Below are 15,656 nucleotides of genomic sequence, written 5' to 3' on the forward strand. Positions count from 1 at the left end.
CCAAGATAAGATACAAAGCCCACGCCTACTACAGTAGTACAAGTTTATATGCCAACTAGCTCTGCAGATAACGAAGAAATTGAAGAAATGTATGATGAGATAACAGAAATTGTTCAGATAGGGAGACGAAACTTTAATAGTCATGGGTGGCTGGAATTCGATAGTACGAATAGGAAAAGAAGGAAACGTAGTAGGTGAATATGGATTGGGGGGGGGGGGGGGGGGGGGGGGGTAAGAAATGAAAGAGGAAGCTGCCTGGTAGAATTTTGCACACAGCTTAACTTAGTCATAGCTAACACATGGTTCAAGAATCATAAAAGAAGGTTGTATACATGGAAGAAGCCGGGAGATACTGGAAGGTTTCAGATAGATTATATAATGGTAAGACAGATTTAGGAACCAGGTTTTAAATTGTAAGACATTTCCATCTGAACACTATCTATTGGTTATGATCTGTAGATTAAAACTGAAGAAACTGCAAAAAGGTGGGAATTTAAGGAGATCGGATCTGGATAAACTGACTAAACCAGAGGTTGTACAGAGTTTCTGGGAGAGCATAAGGGAACAATTGACAACAATGGGGGAAAGAAATACAGTAGAAGAAGAATGGGTAGCTCTGAGGGATGAAGTAGTGAAAGCAGCGGAGGATCCAGTAGGTAAAAAGATGAGTGCTAGTAGAAATCCTTGGGTGACAGAAGAAATACTGAATTTAATTGAATAAAGGAGAAAATATAAAAATGCAGTAAATGAAGCAGGCAAAAAGGAATACAAATGTCTCAAAAATGAGATCGACAGGATGTGCAAAATGGCTAAGCAGGGATGGCTACAGGACAAATGCAAGGATGTAGAGGCTTATTTAACTAGGAGTAGGATGTAGAGGCTTATTTAACTAGGTGTAAGGTAGATACTGCCTACTGGAAAATTAAAGAGACCTTTGGAGAAAAGAGAACCACTTGTATGAATATCAAGAGCTCAGATGGAAATCCAGTTCTAAGCAAAGAAGGGAAAGCAGAAAGGTGGAAGGAGTATATAGAGGGTCTATACAAGAGCGAGGTACTTGAGGGCAATATTATGGAAACAGAAGAGGATGTAGATGAAGATGAAATGGGAGATACGATACTGCGTGAAGAGTTTGACAGAGCACTGGAAGACCTAATTCAAACAAGGCCCCGGGAATAGACAACATTCCATTAGAACTACTGACAGCCAGGCCTCACAAAACTCTACCATCTGGTGCGCAAAATGTATGAGACAGGCGAAATACCCTCAGACTTCAAGAAGAATATAATAATTCCAATTCCAAAGAAAGCAGGTGTTGACAGATGTGAAAATTACCGAACTATCAGTTTAATAAGTCACGGCTGCAAAATACTAACGCAAATTCTTTACAGACAAATGGAAATCTGGTAGAAGCCGACCTCGGGGAAGATCAGTTTGGATTCCGTAGAAACAATGGAACACGTGAGACAATACTGACCCTACGACTTATCTTAGAAGATAGATTAAGGAAAGGCAAACGTACATTTCTAGCATTCGTAGACTTAGAGAAAGTTTTTGACAATGTTGACTGGAATACTCTCTTTCAAATTTTGAAGGTGGCAGGGGTAAAATACAGAGAGCGAAAGGCTATTTACAATTTGACAGAAACCAGATGGCAATTGTAAGAGTTGAGGGACATCAAAGGGAAGCAGTGGCTGGGAAGGGAGTGAGACAGGGTTGTAGCCCCTCCCCAATACTATTCAATCTGTATATTGAGCAAGCAATAAAGGAAACAAAAGAAAAATTCGGAGTAGGGATTAAAATCCATGTAGAAGAAATAAAAACTTTAAGGTTTGCTGATGACATTGTAATTCTGTCAGAGACAGTAAAGGACTTGGAAGAGCAGTTGAACGGAATGGATAGTGTCTTGAAAGGAGGATATAAGATGAACATCAACTAAAGCAAAACGAGGATAATGGAATGTAGTCGAATTAAGTCGGGTGATGCTGAGGGAATTAGATAAGGAACTGAGACACTTAAAGTAGTAAAGGAGTTTTGCTATTTGTGGAGCAAAATAACTGATGATGGTCGAAGTAGAGAGGATATAAAATGCAGACTGGCAATGGGAAGGAAAGCATTTCTGAAGATGAGAAATTTGTTACATCGAGGATAGATTTAAGTGTCAGGAAGTCGTTTCTGAGAGTATTTGTATGGAGTGTAGCCATGTATGGAAGTGAAACATGAACGATAAATAGTTGCAACAAGAAGAGAACAGAAGCTTTCGAAATGTGGTGCTACAGAAGAATGCTGAAAATTAAATGGGTAGATCACATAACTAATGAGGAGGTATTGAATAGAATTGGGGAGAAGAGGAGTTTGTGGCACAACTTGAGTAGAAGAAGGGATCGGTTAGTAGGACATGTTCTGAGGCATCAAGGAATCACCAATTTAGTATTGGAGGACAGCGTGGAGGGTAAAAACCATAGAGGAAGACCAAGAGATGAATACACTAAGCAGATTCAGAAGGATGTAGGCTGCAGTAGGTACTGGGAGATGAAGCAGCTTGCACAGGATAGAGTAGCATGGAGAGCTGTATCAAACCAGTCTCAGGACTGAAGACCACCACCACCACCACCACCACCACCACCACCACCACCACCAGCAACAACAACAACAACATCCTCCATAAGTTGTGTGTAACTATCTGGCGATCATCAGGAACCACACAACCATCTTCAGCCTTGAGTTTGGTGACAACAACCAGCTGAATACAACCATGTGAATATATCTGGTGCTTTCAGATCTTCCAATGTTAACAGGTATTAAGTCACCTGAATTGTACAGAATTACTGCTCTTACAAGATAAGCCAACAATATCTCAAGGAATCCTAATCTGCCCACACATAGTGACCTGCAACTTTTAAATCTTTGAAGACTACAATCATGACATCCTACTCTGCACAATTCTTTTGACAAGGTTGCCAGAGGTTGTAAACCACTTGAAGAATCAAAAGGTTGGTGGGTAGTAGTAACAGATGTGTAACTGTATACCATCGTCTCTGGTGCTAAACTCCCAAGTGGACCTCACGTGTCGCACAAGACTTTGACTACCCTGAACTGAATCCAAATGGGCCATGGCAAGAGCAGTGGTGCACCCTACAAGTGCAAAACACTGCCCACTCCAGATTGTGTCTGTGGAACTCCATACCAGACTAAGTGACATTGTCAGCAATTATTGGACTGTCAGGGACCATCAGATTTGAGCATATCACAGTAATGAAGATTTCCCACAAGCCACACCACATGATGCGCACTGGATTGAAGAACTGGACATTCAGTTATGAAACACATGTAACCTTGTCAAGTTCATTGTTCCTCATTTGCATAAATGTATACATCTGTAGACCACTGTGTTTATTATCTGTATGCTAAATAAATAATAAACTCCAGGTACTGGGTTAGAGAAGTTATGAGAGACAAGTTTGAGTAGGTGAATTGTACCTCAGTGATGTGTCCTGAGCTTTGGCGCCTCTGCCATTGTTATTAACAGCATTGTGTCCACAGTTACGGAGCCAGTACAGGCATCCCTATTTTTGGACGATTTCACAATATTTTGCTCTTCCAGTCCTGCAGCAATAGTCTGACAGTTGCTGATGACCATCACAGAATTTCAGAAGTGGATGGCACACACTAGTTTGAGGTTTACACCTGAGAAAACTGACTGCTTATACACTGTTCAAGGCACACCTACAATCCAGCAACACGAGTCATGTGGCACAATTATGGATTGCTAGGTATATGGATCAGCAAAACCTATACACCTAAATATTTATGGTGGTGATGAATAGTGTCTCTAAGTGACACGAAAGTGTCACTATTAGTCTCTCTAACCCATGATCAATGAGCCAAATTTCTCTGCATCATACCCTGCAGAACAATGGCTCGACTGATTAACAGCATGCTAAGTGCTAAGTGATCGGAAGTTCCAGGTAATCACTGGAAACAACGTAAGTGAGGAGAGGAAGCTGAACAACGGATTGCCTCAAGGGTCAGTCCTTTCACCCTTACTGTTCAACCTATATATATCTGATCTACCCGACACTTCATCCAGAAAATACTGCTATGCCGATGACCTGGCTCTAGCCGTAAAACACCAGGAAATGAAGACAACAGAAGAGATTCTAGCCAACGACCTGTCTGCATTAGATAATTACTTCAAAATCTGGAGACTCCAACCCAGTGTGAGAAAAACAGAAGTGTGTTGCTTCCATCTAAACAACCGGTTGGTGAACATAAAACTGGAAGTAAGTTTCAGAGGCAGAATTCTTCATCATAACTGGAACCCAAAATATCTTGGTGTCATCCTGGATCGTACACTATGCTTCAAACAACACCTTCTTAACTTAGCTCAGAAGTTGAGGACTCGAAACAACATCCTCCATAAGCTATGCGGAACTACCTGGGGATCTTCAGCTCTGGGCTTGGTGTACTCAAGTGCTGAGTACTGTTCACCTGTTGGATGAACAGTGATCATACAAGGCTTGTTGATACCCAGCTGAATACGACAATGCGCATAATATTTGGCACAATCAGATCTACTCCAGTTTATTGGCTTCTACTGTTAACCGGTATAATGCCTCCTTATCTACGCAGATGTACTGCCCTTATGAGAGAATTCCATAAGATCTCCAGGAATTCTAACCTACCCGTACATAGCGACCTGCCACTTTTAAATCACAAGAGACTGAAATCACGCCATCCAACTCTGTGCGATGCTGCTGACGTGGCTGCTAAAGATTTCAAACCTCTTGAAGAATGGAAAGGTCGGTGGGAAGCAGTGACAGATGTGCACCTGCATAACATCATCTCAAGTGCTAAACTTCCAAGTGGATTCGACCTACCACGCAAGACCTGGACTACTCTCAACAGAATCCGTACCTGCCATGGTCGATGCAGGAATGCTCTCTTTAAGTGGAAGAAGCTACCTGATCCAGCCTGTGACTGCGGGGCTCCGTACCAGATTGTTCACCACATTGTCAGTTAATGCAGGATTCGAGCCTATCATTCCTGCTAGCAACTCCAGATGCAGTGCGCTGGATTGAAGGACTGGAAATTCAGTTGTAAAGACAAACTTATGTTTCTTGTGTGTCAATATGTACATAATATGTATATGTAATTTAATTTCATGATATGTCTGTATTAGCCATACGCTACATAAATAATAATGAGTCAACAGTTGACTTTTGCGAGTAATATAGGATAGAGTGGGGTCAAAAGCTCTGATGATGTCACACGAAAGGACTTATGAAGAACAGAGAACAGAGTATCAATAAAAGACGACTTAGGACATGAGCAGATGAAAGAGAAGCTGGAGAATGTGTATGGGGACAGGTTCCCATGAAACAGGAAACCTGTAGATTGATGCCACACTCCAAAAACCTTTTATAGTGTTGACTTTATTGTCAACAGAATACTCAAGAGTTCCTTTTATAATAAGCAGAGTGCTTAATGAGGTTGTTATTGTCTGCCAGAAATTTTTGATTTTCTTCATTGCTTAATAAACATTTTTCTTTCACATTAAATTGTGACTCTAAAAAAATTCTATTATAAATTTTAAAATGACTGCTGTTTTTTCAACAGCGAATAAGAATAATCATCACAAGGCAATATATGTATTGTAAAGCTATTAGCATATGTAATTAATTAAACAGTCATCTACATCAAACATTGGTATGTAACGTGCTGTTATGTACCCAATGGTTTGTATGAAAATCACAGAGCTTTGCCACACTTGGCCCTGTGGGAAATGGTATACCCTTGCATTTCTCAGACCTTTGAACCGACTTGTCCTTCCAATTATCAGGGACCTAGGGGCAAGTCAGCATTTTTCACATTATCAGGCTTTGCCAAAGCTGAAAGAAGTGATAGCTGACAAAAAGCGTGGGGCTACCTGGAGACCAATCCCCAGATATTCGGATCCATACAGCACTTAAATTTTTACTGCTCATTGTTCTGCAATGAATGCTATTTATTTAAGAAGAAACGTCTGGGGTGGAGAGGTTTGTTAGTTGCTTGGTTGATTCAGGAGAGGGGACCAAAAAGCTTGGTCATCTGTCCCATTGGATTAGGGAAGGAAGTTGGCCATGCACTTTTGAAGGAACCATCCTCGCATTTGCCTGAAATAATTTAGGGAAATCACAGAAAACCTAAATCAGGATGGCCGGATGTGGATTTGAACCGTCATCCTCCCTCACTCGGTGGCGACGGAGAGAAGAGCTCGGGTGATTTTAAAAATAGATTATGAAGGCAACAAGGTTCTTAGGTACAGAATTATGAAAACTAAGATCTTATTAAAAATAGTAAAGATGTCACCATTTGCCCTTTCACCTAAAACAAATGGTGCAAAAGTAAAGTGATCTGTTGGAAAACAGTACAATCTGAAATAGAAAATGGAGCAAGGATAGGGAGGGAGGGAGGGAGGGAGGGAGGGAGGGAGGGAGCACAGTGAAGGAAATGCAGCCAGGGAAGGAAATATGGGCTGCAATAGCTCAGGGCCTCGTGTGCCATGCACGAACTCACTAAAGAACCACGAGTCCCTGGGGGGGTCCAGACACAGGGGCCTGCCACAACTGTCAGCACATAGAAAGCATACTTAAACCATCAGGATCATCTGGTCAGTAGGTCATCACAACTGGATCATCCAATGATGCGCAGTCTGTGTCAGTCTTTGTGGCTCCTATGACACTGCTTCCGTTTGGCCGCAAACCAACGACCGCTGCCTGAGTGTCCACTTGTTGCCACGCCACATCCTTGCGGCCATCAGCTGCATGTGCCAGCACGCTATGGAAGCTGGGCCACTGCTACCTTCCACAGGGAATATCTGGATCAGCACATCCACACTGATGTGTTGAGGTCCAAGGATCACCCCCTCTCATCTGCAGTCTGTCTGTCTTTCGGATCTGCTGAACAATTCCTGTTCATGTCTGTCAAAGTGTTTTGTCAGCTGATTGGCCACCTTCTTCTCCCGCTCCATCACTAATCTCCAGCAGAGAACCACTTGTCCACAACTTTCCGTACAGATGATCTGTTACCATATTGATGTCAGAATACCTGCTGGGGTTGGAATTGGTTGTCCAAAGGAGCCTTGAGGAGGAGGTGGTGCAGCAACATTGGGGTTCAGAGCATGTTTTCAAGCAAGTACCGGCAACCAGTGTTTTGTTTTGGGCCTGTCTTACTCTTGCATATATGCAGACTAAAGTGTCGAATGAAAATTTGTACCACATCTGCGATTCGGACCTGGTTGTCCTGCTCGCAAGTCAGATGCCTAGTGTGTGAGTCTTTTCCCTTCTGTCTTGGGTATAATATATTTTTTTTTTTTTTTTTTTTTTGTGGTTTTAGGGCGCACAACTTCAATGGTCATTAGCGCCCTGACTACTCTAAGAATACACCGCGAGGCACAAGTTGACCACAACAACTAAAAGGGAAAACACGATAAAAGACAGACTGACAGGCATAGGATTAAAAAACAGCATCATCATATGTCCTTAGCGAGGTGTGTCAAATTGATAAAACGAAGAACACGAGCAGCTGCTCGTGGGTCATCCGCTAAAATGGCATCGAAAGTATTTGGCAGGTTAAGATCGAGGCGCAGTGTGTTAAGATCTGGACAGGACAGTAAAATGTGTCTAACCGTCAGCAAGTGCCCACATGGGCAGAACGGCGCCGGCGCAGCCGTCAGCAGATGGCGATGGCTGAACCGGCAGTGTCCAATTCTTAACCGGGCTAAAATGACCTCCTCCCGCCGAGAAGGGCGTGAGGAGGACGTCCAAGCCACGGGAAGAGGTTTTAAGGCCCGAAGCTTGTTGTCGGTAAGTGCAGCCCAATCGGCATGCCACAGAGATAAGATGCGCCGACAAATCACCCTGCTAAAATCGGACGAAGGGACGCAACAAAAAGCTGTCCGAGGCTGGAGGACCGCAGCCTTGGCCGCGGCATCTGCAGCTTCGTTCCCAGGGATACCGACATGGCCAGGAACCCACATAAAGCTAACTGGAGAACCGACGTCCACCAGCTGCTGAAGAGAGCGTTGGATCCGGTGTACGAAAGGGTGAACCGGGTACGGATCACAGAGGCTCTGGATGGCGCTCAGGGAATCTGAGCAGATGACATAAGCAGAATGTCGGTGGCGGCAGATGTAAAGAACAGCCTGGTAGAGGGCAAAGAGCTCAGCTGTGAAGACAGAACAATGGTCATGGAGCCGGTATTTGAAACTTTGTGCCTCAACAATAAAGGAACACCCGACCCCGTCATTGGTCTTAGAGCCATCTGTATAAATGAATGTCATGTCGATGAACTTTGAACGAAGTTCCAAAAAACGGGAGTGGTAGACCGAACCGGGGGTGACCTCTTTTGGGAGCGAGCTGAGGTCAAGGTGAACGCGGACCTGAGCCTGGAGCCAAGGTGGCGTGCGGCTCTCGCCCACTCGAAAGGTTGCAGGGAGTGAAAAATTAAGGTGTTGAAGGAGGCGACGAAAGCGAACTCCAGGGGGTAGCAGGGCAGAGACATACAACCCGTATTGACGGTCAAGAGAGTCGTCAAAAAAGGAACGATAAGACGGATGGTCGGGCATTGACAGTAGCCGACAGGCATACCGACAAAGCAGTATATCGCGCCGGTAGGTGAGTGGCAATTCGCCAGCGTCAGCATGAAGACTCTCTACGGGACTGGTATAAAATGCTCCGATCGCAAGTCGTAAACCCCGATGTTGTATGGAGTTGAGGCGGCGTAAGATGGATGGCCGTGCAGAGGAGTATACGAAGCTCCCATAATCCAGCTTGGAGCGGACGATCGACCGATATAGACGAAGTAGGACGGTTCGATCCGCTCCCCACGACAGACCACTGAGAACACGGAGGACATTTAAAGAACGGGTACAACAGGCGGCCAAATAGGACACATGTGGAGACTAGCTAAGTTTCCTGTCAAATGTAAGGCCTAAAAATTTGGTTGTCTCCACGATTGGGAGAGCAACAGGACCGAGTCGTAAGGATGGTGGGAGAAACTCTTTGTAGCGCCAGAAGTTAATACAGACCGTCTTCTCGGCAGAAAAACGGAAGCCATTGGCGACACTCCAGGAGTAAAGACGGTCAAGAGAACGCTGAAGACAGCGCTCCAGTACACGTGTACACTGCGCGCTGCAATAGATGGTAAAATCGTCCACGAAAAGGGAGCCTGATACATCAGCTGGGAGGCAATCCATTATTGGATTGATCGCGATGGCGAAGAGAGCGACGCTCAAGACTGAGCCCTGTGGCACCCCATTCTCCTGGCGAAAGGTGTCGAACAGGACAGAACCCACACGTACCCTGAACTGTCGATCCATTAAAAAGGAACGAATAAAAAGAGGAAGGCGACCGCGAAGGCCCCATGTATGCATGGTGCGGAGAATGCCCGCCTTCCAACAGGTGTCATAAGCCTTCTCCAAATCAAAGAACACAGCCGCGGTCGGGCGCTTCCGCAAGAAGTTATTCATAATGAAGGTCGACAAGGTAACCAGATGGTCAACAGCAGAGCGGCGCCTACGAAATCCACATTGTACATTGGTAAGTAGGCGTCGAGACTCGAGCAGCCAAACCAATCGAGAGTTAACCATTCGCTCCATCACTTTACAGACACAGCTGGTAAGCGAGATAGGTCGATAACTGGAAGGCAAGTGCTTGTCCTTCCCCGGCTTAGGAATTGGGACAACAATAGACTCGCGCCAGCATGCGGGAACATGTCCCTCAATCCAGATGCGATTGTATGTACGAAGAAGAAAACCTTTACCCGCAGGAGAAAGGTTCTTCAGCATCTGAATATGAATAGAATCTGGCCCTGGAGCAGAGGACCGTGATCGGCCAAGTGCGTTTTCGAGTTCCCGCATGGTGAATGGGGCATTATAACTTTCACAATTCGAGGAGCGGAAGTTAGGTGGCCTAGCCTCCTCTGCCTGTTTGCGGGGGAGGAAGGCAGGGTGGTAATGAGCGGAGCTCGAAACCTCTGCGAAAAAGCGGCCGAAGGCATTGGAGACAGCCTCAGGGGCTACAAGGACGTCATTCGCGACCTTCAAGCCAGAAACTGGTGAGTGGACCTTAGTGCCAGATAGCCGGCGCAGGCTACCCCAGACAACAGAAGAAGGAGTAAAACTGTTGAAGGTGCTTGTGAAAGCAGCCCAGCTGGCTTTCTTGCTTTCTTTGATAATACGACGACACTGAGCACGTAATCGTTTATAATTGATACAATTCGCCACTGTAGGGTGGCGTTTAAATGTGCGTAAAGCACGTCGACGAGCACGTAAAGCGTCTCTACATGCCGCGGTCCACCAGGGGACCGGTACGCGACGTGGAGAAGAAGGAGGGTGAGGGATGGAATATTCAGCAGCAGCGAGAATGACTTCCGTGAGGTGTGCGACCTGACGATCGCAGCTTGTGAAGGTTTGATCCTGAAAGGTCGCCCTGGAAGAGAAGAGCTCCCAGTCTGCCTTGGAGATGGTCCAATTAGAGAAGCACGGAGAGGGGGTATGCTGCAGGAGATGGATAACACACGGGAAGTGGTCGCTCGAATATGTATCAGAAAGTGCATACCACTCAAACCGGCGTGCAAGTTGGGGAGTACATATAGAGAGGTCTAAATGGGAATAGGTGTGAGATGTGTCCGAAAGAAAGGTTGGGGCGCCAGTATTGAGGCAGACAAGATCGAGCTGGTTGAAAAGGTCTGCTAACAAGGAGCCCCTCGGGCAGGATGCTGGAGAGCCCCAAAGGGGATGGTGGGCATTGAAGTCTCCAGTTAACAAAAGTGGTGTAGGTAGCTGAGCAATAAGTTGCATCACGTCTGCCCTGGTAACGGCAGATGACGATGGAGTGTAAACGGTACAAAAGGAAAACGTAAAAGTGGGGAGAGTAATGCGGATGGCAACTGCCTGCAGGCCGGTGTGCAACGTGATGGGATCGTAGTAAATATCATCCCGGACCAGCAACATAACCCCTCCATGAGCTGGGATACCTACCACAGGGGGTAGGTCAAAACGCACAGAGGTGTAGTGTGCCAAGGCAATTTGATCGCATGGGCGTAGCTTCGTTTCCTGGAGGGCTACGACGAGCGGACGGTGCAAGCGGAGCAGCAACTTCAAGTCCTCTCGGTTGGAGCGAATGCTGCGAATATTCCAGTGAATAAGTGCCATCGTAAGAAAAGGAAGATGAGAGAAGTGGTCACCTCGAAGGCCGCTTAGGGCCTGGCTTCGAGCGAGCACTGCCACCGCTATCAGTAGGCGGACAGTCATCGTCCATGTGGTCTATAGGGTCATCGGCCATCTCGGGAGGATGGCCGGGAGGGGGAGCTTCCTCCGCCAGTGAACGGCCAGATGTTCGGCTACCAGCGGTGCGGCCAGGCGAAACAGATAACGGCCTGGGGCGGCAACCGCTGGGTGGCGCAGGAGAAGGAATGCGCCGTGGCGGGGAAGGAGAACTGTGCTTCCTATGCGCCTTTTTGGAAGGACGTGTAGTGGAAGTACCGGTCGAAGGCTGGGAGGTCGAGGTACGGAGGAAGTCTGCACGGGATGGTTCCTTCTTGAAGGCCCGTGCATCTGACTTCGATGTCTTCGTCTTAGCAGAAGCTGAGGAAGGTGCTCGTGTCTGTGGGGTGATGGGAGGAAGAGGAGACGTCGACCGCGCGATCTTAGCACTGGCCGAACGGACGACCGTGGTGCTGAAGGTCAGATCGCATGTCTGGGTTGCTACCTCCCGGGTAGTCCGAGGAGAGGCGAGGACAGTACTGTATTTCCCCGCTGGGAGCAGCGTGGGCTTCCTACTAGCCAATAGCTTGCGAGCAGCCGAGGTGGACACTTTCTCTTTGACCCGAATTTCTTGGATACAGCGTTCTTCCTTATAGACAGGACAGTCGCGGGAGGATGCGGCATGGTCACCCTGACAGTTCACACAACGAGGAGACGGAGGTGGACAGTCACCCTCATGGGCATCCCTGCCACAAGTGACACATTTAGCTGCATTGGAACAAGACTGTCTAGTGTGATTGAAACGCTGACACTGGTAACAGCGCGTAGGTGTCGGGACATAGGGGCGAACAGAAATAACCTCGTATCCCGCCTTAATGCGCGATGGCAGCTTAACACTATCGAAGGTCAAGAAAATTGTCCGGGTCGGTACAAGGTCATTGTTGACCTTTTTCATGACCCTATGGACAGCCGTCACGCCCTGCTCAGCGAGGAATGATTGAAGCTCCTCATCAGTCAATCCGTCGAGGGAGCTAGTATACACTACACCACGAGACGAGTTCAAAGTTCGGTGGGCCTCCACCCGGACAGGGAACGTGTACAGGAGGGTGGCCCGAAGCAGTTTTTGTGCCTGAAAGGCACTCTCAGTTTCTAGTAATAAGGTGCCGTTTCGCAACCTGGTACAAGATTTGACAGATCCGGCTATGGCATCTACGCCCTTCTGAATAACGAAAGGGTTGACAGAGGAAAAATCCTTTCCGTCCTCAGATCGAGAAACTACGAGGAACTGTGGGGCAGGCGGTAGTACTTTTGTCACTGTTGGCTGGTCACGTTTCCGTTTTTGAGTCGAAGTCGAAAGAGATGGAGTAGAATCCATTGCGGAGGAATCCCCCATGATTGCCAGCGTCTCCGATGGCGCGCTCCTTCCTTGTGGGGACCCTCTCAGAGGGCACTCCCGCCTTAGGTGAATGTTTACACCTCAGGTCACACCTCCCGAGAAACAGACGGAGGGACCAATCGGCATGGTCAGAAGGTATCAGCTCAGGCAATCACCCCTCCCCGGGCCTGGCCTTTACCAGGGGGTACGCGCGTGCCTTACATGTCTACCCAGGGCGGGGAATTACGCGGTACCCCGTCACCGGCTACGCGTGCGAACGCGTGGGTCGGCCTTCAGGCACGCACAGGGAGGAAGGAAGAAGAGGAAAAAGAAGAGAGAGAGGGAGAAAGAGGACAGACTGTCTCAAACGCCGAGGCGGAGACCAGAGAAGGCAAGGAGAAGAAGGTAATGAGAAGGCAAGGAGAAGAAGGTAATGAGAAGGCAAGGAGAAAAAGGCAATGAGAAGGCAAGGAGAAAAAGGCAATGAGAAGGCAAGGAGAAAAAGGCAATGAGAAGGCAAGGAGAAAAAGGCAATGAGAAGGCAAGGAGAAGTCAAGGGAATGAGTAAGGAAGACAGTGAGGTCGAGAAGAGCAAGGAAAGGAACCAACAAAAGGAAGGAAGAAACGAGAAGTGAAAAACCAAAAAGACCACGATTATAGGTCGTGGAACCGTCCGTCTCCGGACGCAGGCGCTAACAACCCCCGTGAGGGGGATGGACTCCTTTTAGTCGCCTCTTACGACAGGCAGGAATACCGCGGGCCTATTCTAATCCCCGGACCCGCAGGGGGGGGGTATAATATATGCTTGTGGTGGTTCCAATTGAAATGAATGTCCCTGGGAAAGCAACAACCCAGAAGACAGTTCAGTATCTACTAAATGAGGTAGCTAAGGTTAGAGCTGACAATGAAGTAATGTGTAGAAAAGCGAATCATTTTAAGGATGAAAGAAGGCAAGGGCAATCTTCAGGCATGCCTTCACCTATCATTGATGACACTGTTTTCCAATAAGTCTGGGGAAGATATTTTTGTATTGGTTAGTTTGCATACAGCTGAAAAATTAGGGAACTGGAGTGATAAATAGTTGTTAAGTATAGCTCTTCTTAGATTGGTAGGGGGTGTCAGGACATACCTGATGTGCATAGAGAACTTGCGGGACACTTGGTCTTGGTGTAACGTAAAAGCAAGGAGAATGAATAAAGAGTTTTGTGGACCGCATCAGGAAAATCAGGGTCAGTATGTACAAATTAATGAATGGTAATTGTGTCAATAAAGCCATTGCACAGGAGGCAGAACGAAGGACACTTACGAGTTTTTGTGGGAACTGTCACCTGAAATGTCACGGAATGTACAAATGAAGTTTCTGAGAACCCTGGACGAGGTAGTGGCAACTGCAGTAGCTTTGGCTGAAATTGATTCTATAACTGAAAATGGGTAGTAGTTAACGCAGAGATTACATGTTATAGGTGTGGTGCTCTAGGCCACATTCAACATTTCTGCATGAAGCCACAATGTCAGAAGTGCAAGCAAGTGGAACATTCTATTCAGAAGTGTCCACAGGTGCATAGGTGGTGCAATCTATGAAGCACATGGGCTCCTGGGTTAAACGGGCCAGGAGGGTGGTGTGACACTGTGTAATGCTCCCAGAAAGTTCAATTATGGGACACCTGGTGCAAAATAAGTTTGTTTATTTGCAGTATAAAGGGAAAGTCATGTAAGATGGTGAGTTTTAGCCCACCACATTGTAGGTTAAGTGGTATGGGTGGTGAAAGTGTGAATTCTCTCAGTTCCACATGTGAGTTTTTGAGTGAATGTGTGTGGTAGTTCTGCTTTCCATGGGTGTTAGCTATGACATCATTCTGTGTCTGGACTTCCTGAGTAAACGTCATGCCAAAGTCGATCTGCACAGCCAACAGTAGAGCTGGATGAGACATTGTACTGTCTTGATTTTATGGCTGAAAGAGCCAAACTTTCGCAAAGAACACCTGAGACTTTGGGTACGCCCAGTGCACAAGAGTGTATCTAGATAACATAACAATACACTAAAAGGTCATCCAGGAGCACATGGTGCAACTGCGAGAAGTATTTGAATAGATTCATGCAGCACATCTGACTCAGAAAATTATCGCTCTATATTGCAGGAAGTCTGCTATTTTGGTCACATTACTGACCAGTACAGCGTGTGTACTGACCCTCAATTTTACAATGCCTAGCAAGGTAAAAGAAGCACAATTGTGTATTGGGATCACGATTTTCTACAGAAAATATATTCCAAAATATGGGGAAGTAGGAAGACCCTTCAGACATTTGCTAAAGACGGCGTAAAATTTAACTGGATTCCAGACTGTCAAGACACATGTCAACGGTTGAAGGATTACTCACCATGATTCCAGTTCTCATTTTTCCAGACTATAAAAAACAGCTGGATTTTGTCTTATGATACAAACAACCATGCCCTCAGCTGTGTTCTGAGCCAAGAAGTGGATAGGAAGAAACACCCCATAGGTTATGTTGCCAGGCAATTGAATTAAGTAGAAAAGAACTATTCAACAACAATAAAGGAAACATTGGTAGTAATATTTGGTATCTCATTTTATGGTTGCTATCTACATGGGAGGCGTTTTGAGGTCATAAAAGAACATGCTGCACTAAAATGGCTTCTGGAATTGAAGGATACAGCCAGTAGGCTGACATGCTGGGCCTTAAGGCTCAGTGAGTTCAATTTTGAGGCAATACATCATCCAGGGAAGTCTCATATCAGTTGACAGGTTAAGCTACAAAGTACATGCGATGGAATGCATTGGAATAAGCACAGAGGAATGGCACAGAGCTCATGCTGCCAACCTCTATTGTCAGCGGTACACAAACCATAAGCCGTTCAGCTCTGGTGACAGAGCTTTACAAGCAAAAATGGTATAGCCGTCACATTGTGCTGCCAGCCTGTTTACAGGACAAAGTATTATGGAAAATTACTGTTTGCTACAGAGGAAACAATACATTGAATGTTACTTAAGGAACTGTATCTCTTGCGCTCAA

Source organism: Schistocerca serialis, chromosome 1, assembly GCF_023864345.2.
Source record: "Schistocerca serialis cubense isolate TAMUIC-IGC-003099 chromosome 1, iqSchSeri2.2, whole genome shotgun sequence".
In the NCBI taxonomy this organism is placed as follows: domain Eukaryota; kingdom Metazoa; phylum Arthropoda; class Insecta; order Orthoptera; family Acrididae; genus Schistocerca; species Schistocerca serialis.